This window comes from Lemur catta, chromosome 3 (genome assembly GCF_020740605.2).
Source record: "Lemur catta isolate mLemCat1 chromosome 3, mLemCat1.pri, whole genome shotgun sequence".
Classification (NCBI taxonomy): domain Eukaryota; kingdom Metazoa; phylum Chordata; class Mammalia; order Primates; family Lemuridae; genus Lemur; species Lemur catta.
The window spans coordinates 24,589,346-24,614,784 of record NC_059130.1 but is presented as its reverse complement, the minus strand read 5'-3'; the positions used below and the strand labels follow the sequence as shown (position 1 = coordinate 24,614,784).

The window sequence follows — 25,439 nt, the reverse complement described above, 5'->3', positions numbered from 1 at the left end:
GCTGGTACTACGGGCATGTGTCACCATGCCCGGCTATTTTTTTTTCCTATATATATTTTTAGTTGTCCAGATCATTTCTTTCTTTCTTTTTTTTCTTTTTTTTGAGACAGAGTCTCACTTTGTTGCCTGGGCTAGAGTGAGTGCCATGGCATCAGCCTAGCTCACAGCAACCTCAAACTCCTGGGCTTAAGCGATCCTACTGCCTCACCCTCCCGAGTAGCTGGGACTACAGGCATGTGCCACTATGCCTGGCTAATCTTTTCTATATATATTTTTAGTTGTCCAGATAATTTATTTCTATTTTTAGTAGAGACGGGGTCTCGCTCAGGCTGGTTTTGAACTCCTGACCTCGAGCGATCCACCTGCCTTGGCCTCCCAGAGGGCTAGGATTACAGGCGTGAGACACCACGCCCGGCCAAGAGGCTTTATTTCTTTCTATTTTTAGTAGAGACGGGGGTCTCACTCTTGCTCAGGCTGATCTTGAACTCCTGACCTCGAGTGATCCTCCTGCCTCGGCCTCCCAGAGTGCTAGGATTACAGGCAGGAGCCACCGCGCCTGTCCGAGTGTTTTCTTTTTAAATGTGTCTTGTTCTTACGTTTTTCCCTTGGGTGCTCCTAGAGTACTTTACTCACCCATGGATCCTTCCCTAGTTCTTGAGATTGTTTCACTAATTTCTTCTGACCTCAGGATTTTATCTCTTCTTAAACTAAGTAATGGTGACACTTTTCAATTCCAGATTTTTTCCCAGCTGAAAAAACTGACTTCCATTGATTTCTCTATGAGTTGTTGCTATGATCTGCAGGCTTGTCCACAGACCATAAGCAACATGGGAACAGCCAAAATGCTGATCAGTTCAGTAATCTGGCAACAGGCAGGCCCAGCAGTGAGAGATTCTAATAAACACCAATTAGATACAGTCACTCAACCCCAGAGCTCTCTGATGCAGGAAAAGAAGCATATATTTATAATTTAGGAAAACAATCTTAGTGTGCAGTATCTATAGTGGTCACCAAGGGCCACTAGTCACATTAATAAAAAGGGGAGTTAACAAGAGGGCTCAAGTGAAAGCCCCAGAGCAACAACCAGAGTATGATGTAGTCTCACATCTCCTATCCCCTGAATGCTCTGTCAGTTTCCAGTAGCCTGAGGTTGGCCTGCCTCCCAGTGCTGACCTAGTCAGGGGGCAGAGTGACTTAGTCATTCCATTCCGGGGCCTCTCCTCATGGCCTCAGCCAATGTGTTGGCAGTCTTCAGTATTTGCTTCCTCCAAGCCTTGGGGTGTGTCACCTGTGAGGTGGAGGTGAAGCTGACCCACCCCGCTGGCATTCCAATCAGGTAAGGTAGCACTTGCTCTCCTTACTGCCTAAGGAACTAGCTTCTCTTTACCTACCTGTTGCTAGGCCTCTAATTGCCTTAGAAGCCCATTCTTACATCCTCAGGGGATTTGTCAGGACCAGAATAGGAACACACCCAATCTTGCCAAGAGCCCTTTAGTTAATGTCCTAACACAGCTCTCCTGGGAACTGGCACTTGCAATAATTGGGAGCTGATAAGTCCTATTTACAATAAAGTACTGCCAGCATCTTTAGTACTCATAGGGTCTGGAGGCAGGGATTTTCTTAGGAGTTCCTGCAAAGCCTAGGCCTAAGAACCCTTTAGGAAGTGCAGAAAGATAATATGGTGTCACTGAAATCTTTTCTTTTTTGACATTTTAATTTTTTCTAGGTTTTTTTTTTTTCATTAAGTAGTTGACTTGAGCAAATACTTGTGAAAATTAACAGTTCACATCAATTTTTGTTAAATTGCAATTGATTGGTAAAGACATTTAGAGTGTCTTAATGTAAAGTCTTTTTTTTTTTTTTTTTTTGAGACAGAGTGTCGCTTTGTTGCCCTGGCTAGAGTGAGTGCCGTGGCATCAGCCTAGCTCACAGCACCTCAAACTCCTGGGCTTAAGCGATCCTACTGCCTCAGCCTCCCGAATAGCTGAGACTACAGGCATGTGCCACCATGCCCGACTAATTTTTTCTATATATATTTTAGTTGGCCAGATTATTTCTTTCTATTTTTAGTAGAGATGGGGGTCTCGCTCTTGCTGAGGTTGGTCTCGAACTCCTGACCTTCAGCGATCCACCCGCCTCGGCCTGCCAGAGTGCTAGGATTACAGGCGTGAGCCACCGCGCCTGGCCTTAATGTAAAGTCTTTTAAAGACTTTACACAAAGTCTTTAAAAGGAGGTGATACAGATTGGGCCTTGAACTCTATCTGGGGAGAAAACTTATAGACAGGGGAGAAAATTGGATGGTAACATGGTAGTATGCTAGAGTCAGCTGAAGCTCTCTCTTACTGGCTTGCTAGAACTGATTGCACATCTCTTCCCAACTCCTTGTTCAGTAGCATCACATTAGTAGCATAAAATTATCAGTGGTAGAAATATTTGCACCAGAAATTGGTTAATGCTACAAATCAGGGCTTTTCTCCCCTGGAAAGCTGGTTGTTAGTATTTACCAGCACATCACAGGTGGTAAAGGAAATAGAACACAAATGTAGAGATGGAAATTAGAAAGATATATTCTAGAGTTAGGACCAGTCTGGAGTAAAGCTGTATAGAATCTTACAAGGAAGACTAAGGAATTTTGATTTTATCCTATAGACATTGAGGAGTTGTTCATGACATTTTATCAACTGAGACACTGTTGGTTACAAGTAATAGAAAAACTACATTCAAATGGCTTAAAAAATAAGAAAGATACAGCATCTCATGTAATGAGAATTTCAAGTAGGACCACTCCAGGATTGGTTAATTCAGCAGTCCACCAAAGACCCAGATTCTTTTAATCTTTTTATGCTGCCATTCTTAGTATGTCAGTCTGTCCTCCAACCAGCACAACAGTTCCAAATCCAATAACATTCTGCAGCGGAAGAAAATAACTTTTTCTTTTTGTCTCTTTGCAAGAGCAAAGAAGTCTCCCAAAAACCTCCAGCAGATTTTCTCACATCTCATATTGGTCAGAACTCTCACATGCCTGAATCCAGCACCGGTAAGGGGAATGGAATGCTGTGATCCATCGGTGTTTTCCTCCTACTCAGCCCCCATCCCTTCCACTGGAGCCAGTCTCCCCTGATGCCCATGGCCCCAGAGTGAAGAATGGCTACTTGAACCTAATCAAGGTTCTATAAGCAAGGAGGAAGAAAGGGGAAGAACATTGGTTCAGCAATTAACATGTTTGCTATAGCTTTTAAAAACAGAGAAAAGATCAATGAAATGTTTTAGGAAGTATAATCTAGCAATGGTGTCGAAGCAGATAGAGGGCCTGGGAATAGAAAGACTCAGTTACGCTATTATAAGAGTCTGGATGTGAAATGATAAGCTACCAAAGCAATGCTTCTCAACTGCCAATTCATTCATTCATTCATTCATTAGATAGATATTTAATGAATGACTGCCATGGATCAGATACTATGCTAGGGACTATATGTAAAATGGTGAACTTACCTCATAGAGCTTCAGAATCTAATGGGTCAGGAAAATATCAATCAAATAATCTACAAATAAATGTAAATTTATAACCTGGCTAAGTATTATGAAGAAACCTTGAATTTTTTTCTATTTTAAAAATTGAAGTAAATTTCACATACATCTATCTCAAGTATACAATTTGATGTACATGTGTAAAAGCCACCCTTATCAAGGTATAAAACATTTCTTTTTTTTTTTTTTGAGACAGAGTCTCGCTTTGTTACCCGGGCTAGAGTGAGTGCCATGGCATCAGCCTAGCTCACAGCAACCTCAAACTCCTGGGCTTAAGTGATCCTACTGCCTCAGCCTCCCGAGTAGCTGGGACTACAGGCATGTGCCACCATGCCCGGCTAATTTTTTCTATACAGATTTTTAGCTGTCCAAATCATTTCTTTCTATTTTTGGTAGAGACGGGGTCTCACTCTTGCTCAGGCTGGTCTCGAACTCCTGACCTCGAGCGATCCACCCGTCTCGGCCTCCCAGAGTGCTCGGATTACAGGCGTGAGCCACCGCGCCTGGCCAAGATAGAAAACATTTCTGTCACCCCATAAAGTTCCCTCATGTCCCCTTCTATTCATTCTTTTTCTCCCCCAATAGGTAACTGTGGTTCTAATTTCTATTATCAAGATTATTTTTACCTGTTCTTAAATTTCACATAAATGGCTTTTTTTGCTCCAAAAATGATTTTGAGAGTCATCCATACTGTTGCTTAATAGTAGCTTATTTCTAAAAATTGTATTTCATTGCATGAACAATTTAAGTATCCATTTTTTTGTTTGTGAATGTTTGAGGTATTTCTAGTGTGCATCTATTATGAGTAAAGCTATTATGAACATTCATGTGTAAGTTTTTTGTGGACATATGTTTTCATTTCTATTGGGTAAATTCCTAGTAGGGCAATTGGTGGGTCATAGGGTAGAAATGTATTTAACTTTATAAGAGCCCCTAATTTGTTTTAAAAAAATACAGATTCCTGGTCTTCAGTCCCAAGAATTCTGAGTTAGTCTGAGGTTCCTAGGCATGTACAGTATGTAGTTTTTAAAACTCACCACTACCAATGGTCTAAATTATAGTGGTGGCAGTGGAAAGGAAGTTATTTTCATTCGGTTTTCTTTTCCACCACAAAAGCATATAAATGCAAATAATTTCTTTTCTTTTTTTCCTGGTTAGCTGCAAAATAGCTTTCTCTGAACATTTCTCCCTACTGTACCCATTAGCCCCAGCATTGAAATAGTCTCTCTTTTTAGTTCTTCTGGTGAAATGCAAAGTTCTGGTTTTTCTGCTCTTGCTTTAAGCGAAGTAAAAGCTCATGGAGCTCCTCGAAGCAGCCCTTAGAAATGCTAAGAAAAGTAAACAAAAACAGGTCTTTAGGGTGGAAAAGAACTTTGTACTGAATAGCAGTTGAGCGAGTGTGGTAGAGTTTTCTTTGCTGCTTTTACTTTTTTCCATACTATTCTACCCTGGCAGCAAAAAATAATCAACTGTGTTCTCGCTGCTGCTGACGTCTATATCAGACAGCTGCTTCTGATCATCCAACACAGTGACAGCCTGAAATGGCTGCATATCACTGGAGAAGAAGCCCCTAGTCTCTAGGCAGATAAACTGACACACAGGAATGGGAAGGGAGTCACTTAATGGATTAGGGGCTGGCTGAGCCGGGACCAGAACCCAGGTGGCCTGGCTCCCAGCCTAGCTGACCACACTGCTACCCACACAGCCTGGGCTGACCAAAGACAAGCAGCCCATTGAGCAACTTCACAAACAACAATGAGTGATGGATGGTCAGAGCAAGAAATAGGCACAAAGCAACTGCAACCCCATCACTTCCTGGCCCCTAAATTTCCAGGCAAGCCTATAAAGTGCGGTCACTTAAATGACTTTGACCAGTAACTTGGCCCGGCTTTCAAATCTGGAGACTTTTTTGGTCACTGCCAAAAGAAAAAGTCTGTCTTGTACTGAGAATGGAGAGTGTCTCTGAACTCCATAGTTGGCCCTGATGAGTCTGTGGCAATGGTGTTAAGACTAGAAAGACAATTAATAGATGGGTATAACCTGGTTCTAGAAGGCTGTGGTAAGATGAGGCAGCTTTCAGATTTTTCAGGCTCCCTGTCTGTGGATCTGCCCTCCCACCTCAGATTTAGCTAGCAAGGGGGAGGTGTGATCAAGGGAGTTCAGTTAGAATCAACTTAGTTGACCAAATCTCATCCTGCTCTCTTCAAATTTGCCACTAAACAGTAGCCAGAATTTGTGGTCCCTGAATTTGTGAAGCCCTGGCCACATGGCTCTACTTGTCAGCTTTATTGTAGGTCCTGGGTATGCCCCATGCAAGGCATACTGATCTGTTTGGCCTTGGTATGTATGTATGGCTCCAGGTCTAGCCCTAAATCTTCAACTCTAAACCCAGGGGTATCCCTATGAGATACAGCTGTCTAGGAAGTTTCCTTTTTCAGGTGTCAAGTTCCTAGTCTGAGCTGGATAATTCTAAAGGGTCTATGCTACACCCCTCCCCTTTAGAAACTGAGGACTTCAGGAAGTAATGAGGGGAAAAAAAAGTTGATTGCAATACTTGTTTTTTACACAGGCCTAATGGGCACAATTTAGATAATAAATATTTTGAATATGCAGACAAGGTGTCACAACGTTAGGAATCTGAAGTAAAATTTTGTATTTCTTTGGTTAGAATATAGCAGGGGCTGGCTCCCTTTTGGGTTTGTCATAAAGAGGTATTTATTAAATAGCTTTTCTTACTTAGAACAGTCCACATTCACCTAATATTTATTCATTCATTCAACACATATGGAATGTCTATGATGTGGCAGGGATGGCTCGTTTATGTTCTTATATTCATAGCTCATTGTAATTCACATAGCACATATGTGAGTTCTGCCTTATATAATATAGCTTTATGTATTTTACTGAATTGTAAGATCTGTAATGTCTTAGATTGTCTTGATTTTTGTATTCCCAGTATCACAGAACACAGTGCCTTGCACATAGTAGCGACTCAATATTTGAATTATGCTGCAATGTTGTGAAAGATATTACAAAAGTGCTACATAACTTTTTTTTTGATTGTGTTAACAGTCTAAAAGCAGATATATCAATAGAGTATCATTGTTACGCAAGTAAATAAATATTAAGGGCTTGTAGAGAAGGGTATGTTCATTTCAACAGTGAAGGAACAAGGGAAATGCATAACTGGGTACAGACTGCTCTGGAAGAAGTGTTAATTTTCCTCTGGTCAGTTCAGAATGCTTGTGTAGGGTTTCTAGAATTTCAATCGTCTGAAGTATTTTCACCCCTCTCACCTTTCTGGAACTACTCCGCCCCTTTCTGCTCCTTCTCAAGGGCTGTTGCCAACTGATTCTACCCCAAAGTCTCAAGAGTCCACCCTGTACCCCTCCAGCTCCAAGTCAAGAATGCTGCAGACCACGAGCTTCAGGAACGCGGGCCAGGAAATCACCGGGTCACGCGCGGGGCAAGCGCCAAATTGGGCGCAGCTCCGGGAGCGGCGTCAAAGGCGGGGCTGCTACGGGGTGGGGCGGGGCTGCTACGGGGTGGGGCGGGGCGGGGCGGGGCGGGAGGAGGCCGGCGGGGGGGGGGGGGGGCGGCTTGGGTGTCACCACCAACCCGCTCCGGCCGGAAACTGGCGCTTGTTTCCGGCCGGCCGGCCGAAAGCCACCGATCCCGAACCAGCCGCCGTAGTCGGAGTGGCAACCGGGTGTGGAGCGGGCAAAAAGCCATTGGGGGAGGCCAGTCCCGATCAGTCCCGGCTGGCTCCAGCTCTAGATCCTGTGCGGAGCAACATCCGCGGTCACAGTCTCCGCCACCGCCTCCGCCTCCTTCGTCGTCTGGGGAGGGACCGGCCAGACCCCGGGGTCACTGCCGAGGAATGAGGAGAGGCGGCCGGGCCCCGCGCTCCGCCCCGGCCTAGGGCCTTGCCCCAGGAGCCGCGAGGGTAACGGAGTCCCCCGCCCTGATAATCTCCCCCGTCTGCTCCCGTCCCTCTCGCCTCTTCAGACTCCCAAACTCTGCACCTCTGATCTCCACTGTCCGCCTTCTCCTTCTGGTTATATTTCACCCGAAGCCATCTCCCCCCGGCACCCTCTCCTCGCCCCGACTGCTCCTTGCTTCGTCCTAACCTTTACCCCTTTATTCCTCCCTTTTACCTGCGCCCCGCGTGCCTAGCCTCCCTCCCGGATTGCTGGCCTCCCTTCCTAAGCTGTGCTGGGCGGCTTGAACAGTCGCCCCTTGTCAGCTAGACTTTCAGGGAGGGATGGTGGAGTTTTAGAGTGGTTAAGATACAGGCTGTGCTACCCTCGTGATAGGATAAAGTTCATTTAAAAATCTCAATATAAAAGTAAAATGAAAACAAGCTTATTCTCTCTGTTGATAGCCAAACCGAGGTGCTTCCAGTAATGGAGGAAGGGAGCGAAAAAGGTGTGTGTGTGTGTGTGTGTGTGTGTGTGTGTGTGAGAGAGAGAGAGAGAGAGAGAGAGAGAGAGAGAGAGGGATTCTAGGGCAGTCTTATGAAGTTTAGAAAAAAGAAAAGTTGCCATGAGCCGATGGAAACTTTAGAAGCTGATGATGAGTAAGCCGGGGGCTGCGTGATCTCACTCTTCTCATAATTACTAGGTTAACGGTGTGTGTGGCTCCGGTCGGGATGGAATGGGATTTGTTTACTGGGCAGGCGTATTTTTAGCTTGTCGGCTCACAAGGACCAGAGCTCAGTCTCTCTTTCCCCTCCCTCGTGGTAGTCTGTCTGACCTAGGTGGCTTCTCTGGGTACAATACAGACGTAAAAATTTGAAAGTTAAAGGAAGCTGACTGGTGGAATTTTATGTAAGAGGTTCCCCACAAACTTTCAGGGAATTTTGTTTTTATGAATGCAAAGCCAAGAAATACCAGGACTTTAATTTTTATTTTCTTTATCTTTTTATAAGTACTACAGAGACTGCCTTATTTAGAGGCTGGTAATTTTTCAGTCTTTGGCTTCTATAGAAGTATTTAGATCTTTGAGGAGGCTGGATTCTTTTGTCTTTCAGAACCTATTTCAAAGGTGGAAAAGGACAGGTAGAGAGAAGAGGTGGTGATAAGACTTGTCCAAAAGGGTAGCGCTAATCTCTAAATATTTTAAAAACATTTTCTATGCTATATAACTTTTAAAAACATTTAGAACATTTCTTCCCTAGTAAATGAGATTGCATTCCTGATGGGGTGGAGAAGACTGTGGGGATTTATGCTGGGTGGCTAGGGAGAGTCAGACTTGTAGTTAAACATTTACTGTGCATAATTTACAAATGAATACATTATAGGCAAACAATGAAGAATTAATTATACTCTTAGTCTTCATTGTTTTTCAACTAGTTTTTTTACAGTTTAGTAACCAACTTGCTGTAAGCTGAACAGAACTGTAAAATAAATGAAATTAATGTTGCTCATCTGCAGGCTGAATACCAGTCTGTTCTAATTTCCACTAGTGACCCAACCCAGCATGCCTCAGAGCACCACCCTGACAAAGTGGCCAGTTACTATGTACTTAGAGATTGCAAATGAATACAAATATTAGCTAGTGCTAGGAATAATTGAGAAGGTAAATATGCTGAAAACATATATTCCAAAACCAAAATAGATTTTATTCCATATTTCCCCCCCATTTTGGGTTATCAGCACCTTGTGTCAATAATTATCCATTAACATGAATAATTTAGAATTGAACAGATATCTGCTTTGAACATTATGAATTCAAACAGGAAGGAAAGATAGAAGGAAGATAGTTTCCAAACTGTTAGTAATTTTTGTTGTTGTCTGATTTGACTCACTCCTTTTATTTAATACCAAAGACTGCCTCAGAAAAAAATGTAAAACTTTGCTAAAGAAAGGGCTGTCTGCTGACATGTTTAAGGCAGGATGACCAGTAATGAATGCTAATTGTTAGCTAGACTTTGGTGGCCTTATGTCACCAACAACTTAGAGATTTTCCTAAAGCTTTATTTACTTAATCTTTCTTTTCTTTTGAAAAAAGGTTTGTTTTGGAGATCAAAATCTAATTTTTAAAAGTCCCATACACCCTCTAAGAGTCTGTTCGCTATCAATAATTGTTTTGATCTGTGTGAGTTGGCTGGTGCCAGTATTAGTGATGATATCTGGGTGAATTCTATTTATATCTGTACTTAGCAACTTATCCTAGTTGAATTGCATATTTTATTCTAGTGGGTGGGGATTGAAGGGGTTGAATAAACTTGGGAATAAGCGTAGAGCAGCCCAGTAAGCCCACCACTATTCTCAGTTCTCAGAAGGCTTTGTTTGGAATTTTGAGATTCAATATATGTAACCAAGTGAACCACGGTGGAATAATTTAGTATTAAAAATAAGTTTCAGGTTGTTATGAGGGCACTAAGTGCCATTTGTCAAAGTTTTGGTGCTCTTGAATATCTCAAGCATGCTAAGGATGCCAGCAGAGGCCATTTTATTGTGTGTGTGTGTGTGTGTGTGTGTGTATGTGTATGTATGTATGTACATGTGTGTATATATGAATACCCCTCTCCTTACCCCAAACACTCATCCCACCAAACAATGCTTTGAAATGTGACCTCAGCAGTATCTTTCTTATGGGAACTTAAGAGCTGTGGAATGACAAGCAGGCTATGGAATCTTCTCCGTAGCCCCTGATAAATTCAGATAATTAAAAATTAGTGTAATTGGAAGGTAGATGCAGGACAGTTTTCTCATGAATGCCTGAATTCAGTTGACTTTTTTAATATGATAGAAGGGAGTTGATTTTTTTTTTTTTTAAGTAAGAAATCCTTGAAAAATGGTTGAATACTCCTGTGTATAAAGCAGGCTCCAAGCTCCACTGACAGGCTTTAGGGAGATATAAAAGATATAAAGACAAGTCTCCTTGCCCTTGGGATGGGAGGTAGAGGGGAAAGGTAGTATATAAATGGAAAGGCAGACTATCAGTATAATCTTTAACATTTAGGAAACAGCATATAAATAAAACCAAGTTTAATGTGCTACAAATAGAGTAGGTAAGGGCTGAGAAAACTTGTAGCAGCAAAGAATCAATGAGATAAGTGAGGGGAGTTTTCTGAATTAGTAAATTTTGAAATGGACTTGTGAGGCTGTGGGTTAGTCAGCGGTATGGGCTCTGGAGTTAGATGGATCTTGGTTCTACTTTTTACTATGTGACCTTGGACAAGTTACTTTTCTTCCTTATCTATAAAATAAATGAGTATTCAACTAAGTGAAATAGTTATTGTGTTGGGAATAAAGGAAAAGAAAGGATCTTCCAAACAAAATATAGAATGTACAGTGTGCAGTGATGGTATGAATGACTAAGTTGAGTGTGGGGGGAATAAATGAGAGTGATTGGATAGAATGTGGGTTGGTCAAGTCATGGGTAGAACAGGCAAGAGGGTGGAGGGGCCTCAGAAGCCAGACTCTGTTGGATGTTGATAGAAGGGTCAATAGAGTCATTGTAGGTCTTTGAACAAAGGGTAGATTTAATTAGATGTATTGAGCCCTTTGGTCCGGGAACTCAAGGATATGGAATCAGGCAGGCACCGGAACATTGTGACTCTTCTCTTCTGTACCATCCTGGCCTAAAGGGATGTCTCCTCTTATCCAGGAGACATAGGATTCCTTGTAGAAGATTTTGTATTTACACACCTCACTCACTATACTGAGCTCTGCTTATGCCTATCTCATAGTGCACCAACCTGTGGGGAAGTCTCAAGACTATGGCTGGATTCTCCTCAAGAGCTTATGGTAAGGACAGTGTTATGTTTCAAGTACATTTAACCCTTAGTTATCTCTGCTAATGTAGGGAGCACTGTTATGGGTAATTTAGAACTTAACAAAGAAATTTCTTGGTTTGAAAATGCATTACTTTTTATTTTTTTAATTTAATTAATTAATTAATTAATTATTTTAGAGACAGAGTCTCACTTTGTTGCCCAAGCTGGAGTGCAGTGGCATAATCAATTGAAGCCCACTGTAGCCTTAAACTCTAGGGCTCAAGCAGGCCTCTCAGAAAGCTGGGACCACAGGCCCACGCTACCATGCATGGCTAGTTTATTTTTGTTTTTTAGAGATGAGGTCTCTAAAAAATTTTGATTTAAAAAAATCAAATAAGTAGCTATGTTGCCCAGGCTGGTCTCAAATTCTTGGCCTCAAGTGATTCTCAAAAATGCATTATTTGTTAAACCAAATTTATCTTCATTTTTTGGGATCACACTTGTATTGAAATACATTTGGATTTCTAAGCCTGAATTACCTGATGGTGAGGAGAATATACTGATGGTGAAGAACAGTGAATCTTGGATTAAGAATTTGGCCTCAGAAATCCATAAAATGAATAATCCATTTGTGGATAATCAAGACTATAGACTATACTGCATATGTTAATGTAGACCAGTTTTTTTTCAAAATCTGTACGGGTCCAATGTGACCTCTTAGTCTGCCTGCCTTATCCTAGGGATGACTGGTAGATGATGCCTGTGTTCCAGCCAGAATGTGTTCCAGCCAGAATGAGTTTTCACTCACAATATCTGGAGGAATCCCACTGCGTTATGTTGCGTTGTTGAAGATTAAGCTGGCTTTTTCAAAGGACTTGGGCTTTGCAGAGGCTCTTCCAGATATCAGCTTTACTGAAAACTTTGTCACATTTTTCCTCCTGAAGGAAACTTGTTTGAAAATATGGCTAATTAAAAAAAGAAAAAGAAAAAGTGGGCAGAATTGTCCGCATTTAAGAAGTAACCAAAATCACACACTGTTCTTTCACCTTTTTTCTTTCAGTCGACTTGCTTTCCTTAGTCTCTGCCACCCTCCCCTACCTTCTTATAATCATTACCACACTATGTGTTTGTGATGTCATGAGCACAGGATTATTTTTTACTTCTTGAGCCAGGGGACTAGTATTTCTGAGCTGGAAATCAGAGGTAGAAAAGTCAGGAATCTTATTTTATACTACAGAGGGATTATTTTCAACTGTGTTCTTTAGGATTATGTCTTATCCCTTTATTTCCTCTAAGAAATAGTTTTGGATAGGAGAAATTACTAACCTATTATTTTCAATGACTTGCTATGAATTTAATTCTATGCTAGGTGCTGTGGAGGATTAGGAAAAATGACAACTTCATGCCCTTGAAGAGTTTATAGTCCAACTGGGAGTAAGGGGAACAGGAAGGAAGGAACATTTATTGAGCCCCTATTAATATACCAGACAAAATTTTAAAATGTGAAAGTATATTATCAGTTGCATAGTACAGACCTCATACCCTAGGTATTTTGGGGAGAAGAGTATGCAGGTAGTTATGAATGTTATCACAGAGGAGTTATAACTTATTTCAGATCTTAACTAAAAGTATATTAGGTATAAGGGATGAAGATGAAGGGAATAAAAAAAATCATTTTGGAGCTGAAAAAGCTTGGAAACAGGACCATACCTGAGATGTTTTTGGGGCAGTGATGAGACTGACCTGAACAGTAATGACTAGTAGTGAAATGAAGGTGGGTAAGTTGGTTTGGAGCTGTATTTATAGGGGTCTTACAAGTTTATATTTTAGATGATAGAAATAGGGAACCACTGAGGATTTTTGACTAGGATAGCAATATGGTGATAGTAAGACACAGGTTGACTTGGAGGGAAGGGAGGTTGACACCTGGGGTATATGAAGTGATGAGGCCCAAATTAGAGTTATGGAGGGTGGGCAAAGGAGAAGAAAGAATGAAAAAGAGATTGTGAAGGAAAGATTGAAATTAGTGAGGACTGGATGTGGGAGATGAAGAAGGGTGAGGAGTCAAGTATGACAATGACATATTAAGCCTGGGTATCTGAGACATTGACTGGCATAAAGAAGTTACCTCATTTTTTAAGGGAATGTGATGAATTCAGCTTGGGATGTGTTGGATTTAAAGTGGTAATGAAATGTCCAAATGAGAGCTATTCTGGTTGTGAGAGTTAGGAGTCCAAAGCTGGGGTAGAGGTGAGGATTAGTAAGTTTGGAAATGCAGTTTTTTAGTTCATCCACATAGGTGTAGTAGCTGTAGCCAAGAGAGTTAATAAGCTCTCTGAGAACTAGAGTTTAGGGTAAGAGCAGAAGGGCAAAGAAAGTGGTACTGATAAACCTGAGCACTAGCATTTCCTGCTCTCCAGGCCACCTTAATTGGTTCTTCCTTCTTTCCTGTTTTCTGTTCTACTCCTTACTCTGTCAGATATCCATTGAATGTCTCCTGTCTTGTAATGCCTACTGTCCTAGGCATTGAGGAAACTTTGGGTCTAGTGGGAGGAAGCAGATGTGTAAATATATAGGTGGTACGAAGTGTGATAGATGCTGTGATAGAATTATGTGAATTATGTAGCGGGGAGAGTGGGAGCCCAAAGGTCAGTTCTGCCTTGGGCATGCAGAGGTTGTAAAGAGCCTCTCTGAGGAGATAACACTTGAGCTGAGTCTTTTTTTGGGGGGGGCGGGGGAAGTAGGGGACAGAGTCTCACTCTGTTGCCCTGAGTAGAGTTCCCTGGCATCAGCCTAGCTCACAGCAACCTCAAACTCGTGGCCTCCAGTGATCCTCCTGCTTCAGGCTCCCAAGTAGCTGGGACTACAGGTGCATACCATGACACCCAGCTAATTTTTCTATTTTTAGTAGAGACGGTCTCACTCTTGCTCAGGCTGGTCTCAAACTCCTGAGCTCAAGCAGTCCTCCCGCCTTGGCCTCCCAGAGTGAGTGCTAGGATTACAGGGGTGAGCCACCATGTCTGGCCTGAGCTGAGTCTTGAAAGATGAATTAAGCATACACCCTACAGATGATGGGTAGAAGTACTTTCCAGTGTGAGAAAACACCTTGAACAAAAGCTTAAAGGAATGCAATAGCCAGACTTCTTCAGATAACTTTTAAGTAATTATTATGGCCGGAGGACAGGTTTGAAGGGCAAAGATGAGGCTGGAGAAGTAGGCAAAGCTGGATCACAGAGATCTTTATCTTGTTTTGCAATAAATGATGAGCTATTTATGGATTTTAAGCATTGGATGATAAAATAAGTTTCACATCCTAGAAAGGTTGTTTATCTCAGTGGTGTGTAGGATAAATTGGAGAGGGACAAAGCAAAAGGCCTTTTAATAACTTCATTATGCTTAACCATAATAAATTTGTTGAAAATGATCATGTTTATGGAATTCTGGAATCAGAGAACTGGAAGGACTTTTATGCTCTCTTAGTCTTCCTCATTTGTTTTCAAGTGGAATACATAAGGTTAACTCAGGATCACAGAAGTGGTTTGGTGATAGCTTGGTCTAAAATTCAATCTTCAGTGGCTGGCATGTGGTAGGTAAATGTGAGTTCACCTCTCTGTTCTCTTCCAAGTCCCATTCCAGTGTTTGTTTTGTTCTGCCTCACTGTATTGTACTGGAAGACAGAGGGAATTAATGTCATTTCATTCCACGGTCATTTTTACCAGTCCCAAGTGAACAGTAGTATTTGCTTAGGTCTGTCTGAGGAAGGCCTGCTCTGAGAGTACCATGGGGAAGAGAGACTTTTGACCTGGGGCAATTGGGTGCCCTGGAGTGGGATGAGTAGGGTGTTAGGATTCTTTAGCTGTAATGATTCAGATACAGAAGAATGTTAAGGTATTTGTTGTATTGAGTATATTTATCTCTCTTGCTAAGTTTCCTTTAAGTTATTTTCTTTTAAACTTAGTTTTAGGTTGTGCCAGTGAAACTTCTGTTAAAAGAAATAAGCTATGATAAATTGGGTACTGACAAAAAATATATTTATCTAAGACAAAAAAAGAATTATCATTATACTCAGATTCTAAATGTTTCTTCCCTATATGTATTTTTAATTTCATTTGATTTTTAAATGCTAAATGAGAGTTTGGATTTTGTGCTTCAGTCATTTTTGCTAGATGAAATTGGAAGAACAGGATAGAGGGCATCTTAGGCGGCCTTGGATTTCCCTGGAGGAAGTTGGATCTCAGGGAGTGTAGAAGGATGGATACCTTCCACTGATAGGCCTTCCTCAAAGCTTGACTGAATTGTGATTTTTAATTCTTTTCTCTGAGTTCTGTCAACATCTTTCCCAGTTCAGAAGGGTTTTGGTTTGGAAGCTGTCCACTTTAACAGAGCTGCCAATTCTTAATTCTTTCTCAAGTGGGCGAGGGTACATTTTGTTTTTGTTTATGAGTGCTTGGGAGAGGGGAGGGGAGGCAAGAGAGGAGACACAAAATAACTACTCACAGTGAGTCCTTATCTGAATTCCTATGTAACTGGAAGGTCCCTTGGCTTTGTTTTAGGGGAGATGACTTGGTTACACCGGCATTTAAATTATGTGGGAAGGTGTTTCTCACTCCCTTTAGCTATCTGATTTTGGATGGCAATAAAAACTTCCTTCTTGTCTATTACTGTCAGCCGCCTGATCTAAGCACCTCTTGTGCACACTGTTTGAGAGATGTGAAGGCTGCTCTTGAGTCTAAAACTGAACTAATCAAGCATACCCCTAATGTTTAGGGGACCATCCTGCTCCTGATTATTCTTTTTGTGTTGACTCCTCCATTCTTCCTATCACCTGGTCCTTTCTTAATTTGTAAATTTTGCATAATGAGATATTTCAAACATTTAGAAAAGTTCAGGGAAAAAACCCTAACAGATAAGTTTGAGCCTGCAACCCAAATTTAATGGATATTAACATTGTGTCATATTTGCTTTAGGTCTCTTGCTCTCTTTAAAATATGAAATGTTATAGATATAGCTAAAGTCCCAACCTACATCCTTTACCCCTTCCTCTTTCTTAGGAAATGACTACTAGCCTGAATTGGTATACATCATTCCATTTCATATTTTATACTTTTTTCATATATATATATATTCATAAACAATATGTAGTTTTGTTTTGAAATCTCACATAAACAGAATCATACTGTATGTATCCTTTTGCAACTTTTTCTTTGAACATTACTTTTCAGATATGTCTACATGTAGATCTAGTTCATCCCATCACTAAATCTTTAAACCTGTTTCTTCTATTGCCCTCCCCACTTGCTCTGGTAAAAAAACAACAACAACAAAAACCCTACCCATTCTTAAAGTCCAAGTGTAAACTATCTCTTCCATCATCAGAACGTTCCTGATTTTTTCTTCCAACAGTATATGATCTTTTCCACTGCTGAATCCTCCTATCATTGGTACTTGGTACTTTGTCATGTGGTAGTTGTATATTCTTGTATTTTGGTTTATTTATGCCCTTGGCATACCTTTTCTACCACACTGTAAGCTCCTTGAGAGCAGATAAGTAGTCTCTTTTATCACTGTATCCCACAGTAACTTACACATAGTAGGCATTTAGTCACTAGTGACTAAATGGTTACGTTAATGAATAAAAAAAGTAAAGACCATCCTTTGTATTGGTGAACTATCAATTTAATTATGACTATTGGTGTGGTCTCCATGAAAACTAAAGCTTACAAAGAAGCACTCAGCACTGAAAATTATATAAAAATGCATATTAATGGTGAGAGTAGTCAAGACTAACTTCCTGCAGGGGGTGAGAGCAAACATTCCTTAAAAATTGAAGTGAGAGTTGATAGGTAATATCATCCCAATGGGGAAACTCCTGGGAATTGATCCTGGTGGCTTTTGAGACAGTGTGCTCCTGTAGCCAGACTCATTTTGCTGGCTATCAAATTCTGCTTTTGTCATCAAGGTCTTGACATCTTCACTGGAAATGGGCATTAAGAAAAAACAGCCTGTCTGTTCACTTACCAAGTACTGCTCAGGACCAGGAATTCTTTGGCTCATAAAGAATAAAGCCTGATACACACATTCATACATGTATATACACTTTTAACCACACTCCTTTTTTTATTGATGAGGCCAGCTTGTATCTCAGTGTATTTTGAAACTTTTAATTCTGTAATGTATAGTCCAATATAACATTGTTTTGGCCTCATGGAAGACCCCCCTACCCCCAAGTAGGAAATTAAACATTAAGTTGAACTATACGAAGTTGCTATCTTGTAGGTAAAAAACAGTCAACTCTTGGCAATTTTGTATAGTTTAAACCTAATACATCAGGTCTTGATTTTCTCTTGGGTTTCTGAAAAGCAATATCATGGACTTTTTTGAAGTAAATAATCCTAAATCCATTTATACTTATAAAATGCATTTCTGAACTTAAGTTGCAACTGATTTTCATTTGCAGTTATCTTTAGCTCAAATTTTTGATGTTATTATTTTTTTTTAATTTCTGAGCTCACATTTAGTACATTAGAGAAAGTTGTGGGGAAATGTGTGAGAATTGCAGGTCAGAGTAGGCTCTGGGAAATCTGAGAGGAAAACTTTTGCCATAAATATCTACATATAATTGAGTTGGCTTTAATGAGCTTATAGTTCTTATTAGTAAATGACTTTCTCTTTTCCTTATCTCCTACTCCTGTGTCTCCTCTCTAGTCTTGGTAAGGGGGATCTGGTGGTGGGGAAAACCATGGAAGAGAAAATCGCCTGTGACCCTTTGGTTTTATCTGGGGACTTAACAGGGAAGAGGGCAAAAGCCCTGGCTCCTAGCACCCGACTGTTACCTTGTGGTTCTCAGAACTGTTCTTAGGGGAGGGAGGAGGGGAATGTAGAAGTCAGGGGAAAGAGCAAAGAAACAGTAGATAGGAGTTAGCAGATAATATAGAATAGAACTGAGGAGTAGCAGTGGAAAAAGGGGGATAGGTATAAACATTTAAAGAGGTTCTCTTTCCTCTTATCCATCAAAACCTGGCTTAGAATTCCTTGTAAACCTTGTACCTTAACTGTGTCAAAGTTGTATCCAGGCCACATGCTACAGATAGCAACTTGGAAAGTATCATATATAGAATGCAGCTTTGAAAGTATCAGTGTTGTGTTCTAAAATAATTACTTGAAAAGTCAGGGTCATTTAAAATGAGCTGGTCTGCTAGTGCCTTTTGAATCATTAATAACTGACATCAAAGAAAAAGAAGAGAATTCCTCTGAGACTTTGGTGTTAAAAAATCTTGATAGTTTCATATGAAGAATTGAGGCAAGACAATGGGAAAATGTAATGCTGCTAACAAAAACATATTTTAGAACAGCAAGTTCCCATCTGTTTTGAAAACTTATCTCCTCTTATGTGTTTCTTTGTGAGCATTTGCTTTTTTCTCCTTTGAACTAGCAGCTTACCTGGCTGAGTGTTAAACTGTTCATTTCCAGAACTTTTCCATCAGTTCTAAGGGACAAGATTCTCTGACATGAAGAATACTTGGTCCCTATTTACTGACCAAGGATAGAGATTTATCATATTCCTTCTCAGAACTATGAAAATAGAATTTGAGAATTAGACTTTAGAGTTGCTGCATCCTCCTAGCTTCTTTTGTTGCCTAAAGTAAATTCTTGGCTATTCTTGGCTATTCTTGGCACAAGGTGGCCCCTCATTTTAACAACAGTAAATTACTTCTCTCTCACATTTTTGTAATTTTTGGTAATATACTAGTTCATTATGAAAATTAAAATATAAAAAAATTACACAAATTTCTCTTGATGTTTGCTGCCTGATTGAAACTATAATTTCTTTTCCACTGAACACTGCTGTGTATTAGAATCTGGGCAAGGTGCACTAAGGAGGTATTATCCAGTAAATAAACAAATAGTAGGAGAATTGGTCCCTTGGGTGTTGACATTCTGGGTTAAATAGGACATAGTTAAATATACATAAATGCACATACAGGAAAAAAAGAAATATGAGAAATACAGGCTTTGGAGCAGTATGTATATCATCAAATAGTATTTTAGAACTGCAAGGAAATTTACATATTATCATCATTTTCTGGGTGAGGAAAATGAGGACCAGAAAACTTAAATGACTTGTTCAAGGTAGTATTACCATCAACAACAGTTTTTTGGATATCTACTCTCTGAAAAGTTAGGCCTCAGGTATAGAAACAGTTAAAGTCATCAAGAACTCAGTAATTAGTTGTGAACACTGAATATTTGCAGAACGAGATAAATAGTGACATAAAGTCATAAGTACTAAGTACCAAGTGAAGAGTACACTTACATAGAGTTATATAGAAGTTTAGAGGGAATAGGTAAAGAAAGGTTTTATCTTTAGGGTAATCTAGACCTTTGAGAAGAGAGAAGACTAGGTAAGTGTAGAGGCATTCAAGGCAGGAGAACAGTGAGCTGAGCCCACCTTGTTTTGGGGGCAGAACAAGTAGTTTGCAGCACAGTGTATCACCTAGGAGGGCAATGAGATCAATAAAGTTGGAGAGTTATATAAATTAGAGCCTTACATCTCAGGCAAAGGGTTTGGTTTATATACTTAGAGTGAAAAATCCCCAAGCATGGAATTGTATGTGTAAGTTAGTATTTTAGGAAAACTAATTCAACCTTGTATAAAATGGAGGAAGAGAGACCAGTTAGAGGACTGTTCTAATAGTCTAGGGAAAGGAGTTTCTACAAGGGTGATAGTAATGAAGAAAGGGGGAGAGATTTGAGTGATTTGAAGAGAAATAAATAGAATTTGATAACTTGTTGTGAAATAAGAACGATGCACACATTTTCAATCTGGGTTATGGCAATAAAGGAGCTAGGTTTGGTTCGTTTCTGATACATCTCTCCAAAGGGGTTCCTTGGTGGAAAACTTCGTAAAAGCACTGAATCTGGCCCCTTATTCTCTGTTAATACTGAATTCAGAGAGTTTTCAGTGACTGGTTTACGTTTGCATACCTAGTAAGTATTATAATAGAACTTAGTATAGAGCCCATTCTTTTGATTGTTGTTTAGTGGTCTTTCTACTATTTCGTATTGCTTAAGAGGAGGTGGATCAAGTGGTTAAAAACAGAGTAGATGCCTGGGAAATGAAATGGGAAGTTGAAGACCACAATATGATGAGGTTTAACCACAAGCTGTTTCACTTCTGCATAGGTTTTCATTATGTTTAGACACTAAATTGTATGCTTACTTATCAGGCTTATAATGCAACAGGGTCTCTTAAAACTATCTTCTTCTGAGATTCAATTTTTCATATTCAAGGAGAAAGATTCCTTCAGAATTTGGATTTAAATGCATACTCTCTCTGCCTCCCAGTTTTGAAGATGAAATATTTTCCCCTAACCGCTCCAAGTAGGTAGGCTGATGGTATTACAAGCTGTGTGTGAAGTAGCCTCAAAGATACATTAGTCTTTTTGGAATAAAGGGATGAAGAAAGTTTTGGACCCAAATATTTCAGGCTTACTTACTACCCTGTCAATAATTAAGAACAATTTACTTAACACAGATCTTATTACCTAAAAAAGAGAGTAAATACTGTGAATCAGTTGAGTATTTTTACTTACAGGAGATTTTTAAAGGGTTGAATAGCCTTCTAAAAATCTTTTGTATTTGGCTTTTAAATATGTAGTCAGGGCTGGGTGCGGTGGCTCATGCCTGTAATCCTAGCACTCTGGGAGGCTGAGGCAGAGGATCGCTTGAGCTCAGGAGTTCAAGACCAGCCTGAGCAAGAGTGAGACCCCATCTCTACTAAAAATAGAAAAATTAGCAGGGCAAGATGGTACGCAACTGTAGTCCCAGCTACTCGGGAGGCTAAGGCAGGAGGATCGCTTGAGCCCAGGAGTTTGAGGTTGCTGTGAGCTATGCTGACACCAGGGCATTCCAGCCTGCAACAGAGTGAGACTTTGTCTCAAAAAAAAAAAAAAAAAAAAAATGTAGTCAGGTATATTTAAGATGCAACTCATTCTCATCCCTTTTCTTTCTTTCTTTTTTTCCTTTCTTTCCTTTCTTCTTTCTTTCTTTTCCTTCTGCTTTCCTTTTTTTTTTTTTAACTATACTTTTATCTATGTGGTAGATATCTGAGGATTCAAAACATTTTTTTTTTTTTTTTTTTTTTGAGATAGAGTTTTGCTCTGTCACCTGGGCTAGGGTACAGTACACACTCATAGCTCACTGCAGCTTCAAACTCCTGGGCTCAAGTGATCCTCCTGCCTTAGCCTCCCAAGTAACTGGGGCTACAGGTGAGTGCTCCTACACCTGGCTGATTTTTTTCTATTTTTTGTAGAGAGGCTGGTCTCAAACTCCTGGCCTCAAGCAATCCTCCTGCCTCAGCTTCCCAAAGTGTTAGGATTACAGGCATGAGCCACCGTGCCCGGCCCAAAACACCATTTTTTTGAATCAACTAACATTTATTATGCACCTACTGTAAGGCCTGGCATTGTTATTTAATTTTATCTGCCAAGACTAAATATCCTTGGTTGTTATGACTAGGTCCCTAGTAGAAGTGACTTCTAATGTTTGGCTTCTGCCACCTTTATCCCATCTTATTCCTTACCATGGCTTTTCTGTCATAACTTTTGACCTGGCTGGGAAATAAAGGGAAGAAAACTTGACTAATTAATAGTGAGACCCTACCCTGAGTTATACTAAACACTTTATATATCACTTTAATACTCATAACAATTCCATAAAATAGATATTCTTATACCCAATTATAGATTAATTAATCCAAAATATTTATTACTGTGGTTTAGGCACTGTTTAGGGTGCTGAGGATACCATAGTGAATGTCAGATGAAGTCCCTGTTAAGGCACAGAGAAGTGAAATAACATACCCAAGGTCACAAATCAAGAAAGCAACAGAGCTAGGAATTAGATACAAGTCTGACAGATTCCAAAAGGAACATCTGCAAACATTATTATGTTATGCTGCCATTTATTGTATGTTCTCTGTGAATACATAAATAAATCAAGTCATAAAAATAGGTGTAACTCCCAGTATCTTTTTGTTAAACAGGTTCTTAATGAATCCATGAAAGAAATCTGTCTCGGTGCTGACAGGCATACCTACCCAGTAATGCTGTTCCTCTCTTCCCCCTCCCTCTTCCCCGCCATTTGTACCTGGGTATAAACTGGACAATGTGACCTGCTTTGGCATTTGGATGTGTTTGTGCTTTGAGGACTTGGAGAGTTTTGTTTGTGTCCTTGGCTTCTTGAAAGTTCCTTGCCACACTTGCAAGTTCTTTCTTGTAGCACAATGGTCAGTAATATGTTGTTAACATTGTAATGTGGTTATGCCAGTTGGAATATTTTATCTTTTCCCCTCATTTTTTTCTGATGATTATGTGAGTAGAGACTCTTGGGTCAAACTTGCCTTCTGTACTTCCTTTACATAGAAAAAGTTTTCTGTATTCAGAGGAATAGAAAGGAGCTTTGAGATTGGGAAGAATATCAAAATTTAATGTCTTTTGCCCCACTGAAATTCAGTTTTGTTAGCATTCTAGGTTTATTCTTTAGCTTGTGCTATCCAAGGCAAGTACTTGTTTTAGATTATGACTATTATCACCATGTGCCATACCTGGGATGAGTGTTATTTATTTTGGGATTAGCAGCTTAAAAACAAGCACAAGGATTTCTTTTTGCATTACCTAATAGAAATCATTAAAAAATGCTTAAGACTGTGAGGGTGAGGAGCTGAGTTCAATAGGAATCGATTTCTAGTTGAGTTCTAAGGATTAATTAGGTGGGATCAAGGTTGCAAGTATTACAGCTATTTGGAATTGGGGATCCAGGAGTATTTGGGCATGGCTTATAAGGTTAATGAGATGATTTATGTGGATGTGTCTAACCCATAAGTAATATGTGATACTTGATAGGTTCACAGTAAATGTTAGTTAAATCTTGAAAAAGCACTTGACTACTGAAGTTGTCAGTTTGTCTTCCTAGGGCAGCTTCTTCATTGTTAAGTATTCCTTCTTTAGAAGAATATTAAGCATTCAACTGTGGGTAAAGCATTTAGAAAAGTGATTGGGGTAACAAAGATTTATAGTATCAGATTCTTGCTAAGACTAGGAGGGTTTTTTTGTTTTTTTTTGAGACAGAGTCTTGCTCTGTTGCCCAGGCTAGAGTGAGTGCTGTGGCATCAGCTAGCTCACAGCAACCTCAAGCTCCTGGGCTTAAGCAATCCTACTGCCTCAGCCTCCCGAGTAGCTGGGACTACAAGGCATGCGCCACCATGCCCGGCTAATTTTTTTCTATATATATTTTTAGTTGGCCAGATAATTTCTTTCTATTTTTAGTAGAGACGGGGTCTCGCTCTTGCTCAGGCTGGTCTCAAACTCCTGACCTCGAGCGATCCACCCGCCTCGGCCTCCCAGAGTGCTAGGATTACAGGCGTGAGCCACTACGCCCGGCCCTAAGACTAGGATTTTAACATTTCAAATTGAATCAATTAGGCCTAGGGTTTAAGGGGAAATTTGTGATTTTACTTTGCTAGAGTCAGTCCTATGCTTTTTTGATAGAAGTAACTTCTTGACCCTTTGGTAGAATCAAAATGCTTTCTTTTCGATTCCAGTTAAATTTGGCTTGATTTTTTTTTTTTTTTTAGACAGAGTCTCACTCTGTTGCCCAGGCTAGAGTGTTATGGCGTCAGCCTAGCTCACAGCAACCTCAAACTCCTGGGCTCAGGCAATCCTCCTGCCTCAGCCTCCCAAGTAGCTGGGACTACAGGCATGCGCCACCATGCCCAACTAATTTTTTCTATATATATTTTTAGTTGTCCATATAATTTCTTTCCATTTTTTTAGTAGAGATGGGGTCTTGCTCTTGCTCAGGCTGGTCTCGAACTCCTGAGCTCAAACAATCCACCCACCTCGGCCTCCTAGAGTGCTAGGATTACAGGGATTACAGGTGTGAGCCACCGCGCCTGGCCAAGGCTTGATTTTTGATGTTTGAGGTAGTTGCCTGTGATATTTCCTTTTATCCTCTCTCCATTTTTTTTTCAGTGAAAGAGATAATATATTTGAAAGAATTTCTTCAAGTGCAAAACTAGCAGTTGTTGCTATCACCACTACCACTACCAATAATAATATTAAAAATAAGAATGGGATAGGACTCAGAAGGGTTGGTTTGTTGAATTAATTTCAAGGAGAAAGACTCAGAGGGCAATATGATGTTTGCTAGATGACTTATGTACAAATTTATGCCTTTTGTATTTTTTGTGGACAGGGGAAGGAAAAGCAGAGACATTTGTCACTCTGAAAACTTGACCTAGTGCTATGCTATTGTGAAGGGTTGCCTACTTTGACCCACTCTGTATGGAACAAGAAAGCTTAACAGGATTTATAATGTTTGACCTTAGAATCTTATAGTACATTCTACTGGAAGCATCTATCTACATAAAAAACAACTCATTCCAGGTTTTTGGCAAGATCAATCATATCCTTATAATATGGATCTTATACAGTAGGTATTAAAAAAAAGTATCAGTCCAGATCAGTTTCTGCTTGGCTTCTCAAATTTAAGAGTAAGGAAAGAGTGCCTTTGACCAAAATATTTGGTTAGGTAATATCATCAAAAGCCCTTACAGTCAACTTCTGATGACTGGCATTCTTGGAGAGAAACAGGTAATTTTAATAATCCAAAAGAGCAAGTTGTTTAGTAAATTTGTTTAGTAAAGTAAAAGACCTCTCACCTTTTAAAATTTCCTCTTCATCTTTTTCTATCTCTGCTCTGGTACTCAGTAAATCTTTGCTGATTAAAGGAAGTTAGCTGATACCTATCTTGGAGTTTTATCTGTAACCAGCCCATCAGATGAACTTGTAGAAAGCAGGGATGATGACTTATTGGTTGATGCATCCTCTTTCCTTAGCAGTCTGCATTAAGCAGGGTCCTTAGTAGGTGCTTGTCAAATGATTGAGTCAAGAGGTTAAGGTTTTCATCAGGGAGAATTGCAGTCACCTGAGCATTACTGTACTGATGATGGCCTTTCCTAAGGGGAGAAAGAAATATTATTTATTTATTTTAGTCTGGAAAATAAACCTGAATAAACATGAATGTGAGGAAAGTTATTGCTTTGATGCTTTCTGGCTTTACACTTTTGGACAAGGAGAAGTAATATAGTATGTTAAAAGTTGATGCTTTATTTCTCTCTTGGTT

General features: G+C 40.0%; 1 protein-coding gene across 2 annotated transcripts in view; it reads left to right on the top strand.

The window, feature by feature from the left end:
• Positions 1-7,191: 7,191 nt before the first annotated feature.
• The window catches only part of OTUD7B (OTU deubiquitinase 7B), a 56,281-nt gene continuing 38,033 nt past the window's right edge, over positions 7,192-25,439 (top strand). Inside the window, exons 1-2 of one of the 2 annotated variants that reach the window (XM_045544922.1) lie at positions 7,192-7,475; positions 11,229-11,286. The gene's annotated coding sequence lies outside the window, so the exon portion shown is untranslated. The remainder of the gene's footprint in view (positions 7,476-11,228; positions 11,287-25,439) is intronic. The other variant, XM_045544921.1, reaches the window with a different exon arrangement.